General features: G+C 36.1%; 1 protein-coding gene across 1 annotated transcript in view; it reads right to left on the bottom strand.

Annotated features, from left to right (window-relative positions):
• LOC119574276 (multidrug resistance-associated protein 5-like) overlaps positions 1-5,000 on the bottom strand; it is a gene marked incomplete in the record, with an annotated part of 47,324 nt that overhangs the window by 27,447 nt on the left and 14,877 nt on the right.

Here is a 5,000-nt window from a genome sequence, read left to right as displayed (position 1 = left end):
GAAGAAGAAGAAGAAGAAGAAGAAGAAGAAGAAGAAGAAGAAGAAGAAGAAGAAGAAGAAGAAGAAGAAGAAGAAAAGAGGAAGAGGAAAAGAAGAAAAGAAGAAAAAAGAAGAAAGAGAAGAAGAAGAAGAAGAAGAAGAAGAAGAAGAAGAAAAAGAAAAAGAAAAGGAAGGAGGAGAGTGAGAGAAGAGGACCTGAGGAACTTTCCGCCAGACTAAATAACTGGAGAAAACACTCAAATGTCTTTGTTGTGGGCTTCCACCTGGTGCTGCAACAACTAAACAAAGAGCCACTTCACCCAATCATCACTACAGATTTATGTAATGTCCCCTGCAGCTTTTTGTGAATTCTGTTACATACAGATGGCGCCACATGAGCTCAGCCAACAAGGAGTCAATCAAAAGACCCTACTGACTGCTCCTGATTCCCCCATTCCTTGAAATTGTGGGAAAGTGTGTTTTTCTTTCTAATATTATCAATATCGATACTGTTATTATTATTACTGATATTACGATTATTAAACTGTTATCAAAATCTTGGTAAGATTAAAGACAATGAAATAATACAAAAGAAACTTTCCAAAAATCAAGGAAAAGGGTAGACAGGTGAGATGGGTTGGGCTAATAACTGACTCCTTGGTGACTAAATGCTTATAGAACCATCTCTGTGTAAATACAATAAATTAACATACATTACAGTGGCATGTATTCTTGCCATCTGTACTGATTGGATTAACATCTTCATTGCAAAGTGCTGGAAATATCTGATACTGTCAACAAAACTAACATGACTGGTGGATTTTTTCTGTACTTCAATTAATTTTTGTTGTTAACATATACTGTGTATAATTACAAATGTACATCATCAAGTTTTCCACTTTCATGATACTGAAGTAACCTTCATTCTGGTGTTCATAAATAGTGAGAAAAATTATAAAAGATGACTGAGTATGACAGGAGACAATAAAATAACACCTAAATTCTGGAACACCCAAAGTCACAAAAACTACTAGTACCCAACAAACTACTAATCCATCACCATTATTTATACAAGGATCACATATTACCTATACCTTTATTCTTAAGAGAGCTATTTCAAACTCCATCCATGCTCTGACAGATGCTGATAATATTGCCAAGGGAAAGTTTGCAGCACGATAAGTAGCAAATACAGAAAATCCCTGCAAGAATCATATAATAGTTTCCATATTCTAAGTGTGTTACAAGAAATTACCATTCCCTTCTCTATCACTCCTTCCATGTTGTGTATTAGCAATGTATTCCCATAAAAAGAAATGGCTCATCCCACAATGAACTATATCCTTCCTATTTTGTCTTATTCTATTTCCTTCTTACCTAAAAGCTCAATATTTAGAAAATGTTTTTCTTCTGTAAATCAATGATACAAAAATGACTTCTATTTAAATCTATGTTAAATGTTTGTTATGGCTTTAAGATCCACATCCTTTCAAGTTCCTGAATATTACTGATAAGTTCCAATAATCAAATGAAATATAAGGATTTAAGCCTTTAAGCTTTAAATCCAAAGCAACAAAATGGCTTGATAATAATACAGAGGACTCTACCTGAATTTGTAATGCCTCCCTATCTAGAGGGCCAGCTCAATATGGAGGGCTAGAACCAATATCTAACCCACTTCCAAGACTGGGCAACAAGAAAGATCCCACACATGCAATGACAAGATTCTGGCATCATTTTAGTTAAAAGATCAATAAAAAATAACCAAGGAGAAGTGGTTCTTCTTGAAAATATCAATTTCACTGCAATCTATAAAACAGCAAACACATTTATATTTTCAATTAATTTTAAATGATGTCAACACATAATTGCTACTCAAGTGTTTGGCCTGAGCCAACTGGCCATGAAAGTTGTCATGACACTTTGTGTCATTTCAACTTATTCTTTATGGTACACTAAGGAGTGCTGAATAGTTGTGCATTGTGCATTCTTGTGCAGAGATACAGCCTTCAGAAGTTGGCTGAAATTCTTCATAATACTTTCACAAATAATGCCACCAGGAATGGGGATCCACAATAAACAATTAACAAAATTACCAGACTAATACTGCATTATCTTACAAATGAATGCCTGAGCATAGTGAGCCTTACTTTGGCCAATTTAGTGGTTTAAGTAGCCCAGATGTAACAGGTTCACCAAGTAGAAAACAAAGAAACAAACAAACAAGTTAACACACATAACTAGATCCATATACCCACAGCTACATACACCTGCAACCAAACACATATTTCCTACATACAGCTGACTACAATATGGCCAAATAATATTGTTCCAAGTAACCACCAATTTATACCTTACTGTATTTCATTAACAATGATAGAATATACCTGTCTAGTGGTATGACATTTAGAAAATAAAAATCATAAGACTAATCAAGGTCCTACATAAGGCAGTGCTTGACTATTGGAAGTGATCAAACTTTAAGAAAGTGATTTTTTGTATGCCTAAATACTGTCACTACACTCTTTTTCCTATCTTTGTTCAAAACCAATGAACAAATCAATCCTAGTCAATTACAAATCATTACTTTTACAGACAAATGCAGTTCTTCTTCAGAACTTGAGCCTAGTTTTGTTTGTTTTTATTTATTTATTTATTTTTTTACTTATTTATGAGAGTACTTTATACCATCAAAACACCTTGACTGAGAGATAATTAGTCTGAACTGTTGCATCCCACACAAATTTTTGTATATGTAGTGTGGGGTAAAGTGTAAGCAATGTATAGCCCCAATGTACTGTTTTCCACAATGCAGTGACAGCAGCCTAGAGCAAATGAACACATGATGGGTCACCACTTGGAGAGCCCTGCACAGCCAAAAGGATCAAGAGTAAATCTGAAGATTTGTGAATTGCTAAAATTTACCTTAGGGTGAATGTAAAACATACACACATGTGCACACACGCGCACACACACACACACACACTTTTTTCACATTTCTCCCAAAAAAGGGTTGTTTAGTTGAATTGACTCATCACCATACAAAAGCTAAATATTCCAAGCTAACTTCTCATTTTCAGGTTGTTACATTCTACAACACCAGAGCCATTAGTTGTTGTTCCCCAAGTACAATAACAAGACATAGGAAGCAGCAATACACTCCGCCACAAAATAACTATGACAAACAGCATACCTTGCATCGCTCTAGTGAGACCTGTCCCTCCCGTATAGAGACTAGACAATATGTGATACAGTCCATTCCAAAGTGAATTTGGCCAGAAAGCCCTGAGAAGGACCATGCCTGAGATGAATAAGAAAAAAAAAAAGTATGAACACAAACAGAAAAATTAACTGAGTTGTAGTGGTCTCCAACAGGATGATGGGTAAAATGGTGGAACTGAATGTAGGAAAGAAAATGGAAATGTTAGACAGGAGGAGGAAGAAGGGTATAGAGAGAATGCGGATATGGAGAGAATGAAGGGAAGTAGGAAGAAATATGATAAAAAATTAAAGAGAGAGAGAGAGGGAGAGGGAGATGGAGAGGGAGGGAGAGTTAGAGGGAGAGGGGGAAAGAAAGAAAGAAAGAAAGAGAGAGAAGAGAGAGAGAGAGAGAGAGAAAGAGAGAAAGAAAGAAGAGAGAGAGAAGAGAGAGAGAGAGAGAAGAAGAAGAGAGAGAGAGAGAGAGAGGAGAGAGAGAGAGAGAGAGAGAGAGAGAGAGAGAGAGAGAGAGAGGGAGAAGAACGGAAGAGAGGGAGAAAATAGAGAAAGAGAGGGAGAAAACAGTGAAAAAGAGAGAGAAAACAGAAAGAGAGGAGAAAAAAACAGAGAAAAAGAGAGAAAAACAGAGAGAGAAAAACAGTGAGAGAAAGACAGAGAGAGAACGAAAGAGAGAGAAAGACAGAGAGAGGAGAGAGAGAGAGAGAGAGAGAGAGAGAGAAGAGAGAGAGAGAGAGAAAAAGATAGAGAGAGAAAAAGATAGAGAGAGAGAAAAAGATAGAGAGAGAGAAAAAGATAGAGAGAGAGAAAGATAGACAGAGAGAGAGAGAGAGAGAGAGGAGAGAGAGAGAGAGAGAGAGAGAGAGAGAGAGAGAGAGAGAGAGAGAGAGAGAGAGAGAGAGAGAGAGAGAGAGAGAGAATGAAAAAGGCAGGAGAGGAAGATTATGAAAAAGGGGTGAAAGAGGAAGAGGAAAACAGTGAGAGTGTGAGCCAGCAGTCAACTCCCATGCATCCACAGATTGGCAAACACAGATGCAAACACACACACATAAAACCATACAATATGTAATTGACTGTACCATGTGGTCAGGTCAAAACCCATTCTTTTCTTAATAATACAAAAAGGAGTTTGAACAGCCTATCCTCCCATCACCACATTTATTGTCCTTCATGGTATGCTCAGATTTAATTCAAAACAGACGTGACATCCTCTTAAAACAAGCAGCATTTTATTTGCATATCATATCCAACATTATAGCTGGACCTAAGAGCAAGTGTCATTTTCCTTTTACGGATGGCTGAAAAGTACTATCAATAAATGGTGCACATATCAGTCTTGGAAGAAATTTAGTTTTAAAATAAGTATTCAAGATAATGACTGTGACATCAAACGAACTGTAAATCATGTGTGTCATTTGCAATAAGGTCCACCAACATAATGGTGTTAATAACTCTAATGCACACATAATTATGCTTGACTTTAATAATTCATACTGTGGAATGAACCACAGCTAACCTGAATCCTTCTGACGGAACATCTTCCTTCCACTATTAGAAAAATGTACAAGAGATACGAGATGCCGTTTCTAATCACAGAGTTGCATATCATGAGAAGTGAGTAAGCCTGGAAGAAGTATGCATAGTAAATATTTTAAAGAAAAAAAGATAATAATAAATAAATAAAAACAAGGAAATAAAAATGTTAAAAAGTAACTATTTTGGAAATACTATAACCTGATACTAGAACCCAAGAGTAACCTATTCTACCAAGTAATCATGTACCTACAGTAATTGATTGCTGTTTT

Source organism: Penaeus monodon, chromosome 6, assembly GCF_015228065.2.
Source record: "Penaeus monodon isolate SGIC_2016 chromosome 6, NSTDA_Pmon_1, whole genome shotgun sequence".
Classification (NCBI taxonomy): Eukaryota; Metazoa; Arthropoda; class Malacostraca; order Decapoda; family Penaeidae; genus Penaeus; species Penaeus monodon.
This window is presented reverse-complemented; position numbering and strand designations above follow the sequence as displayed.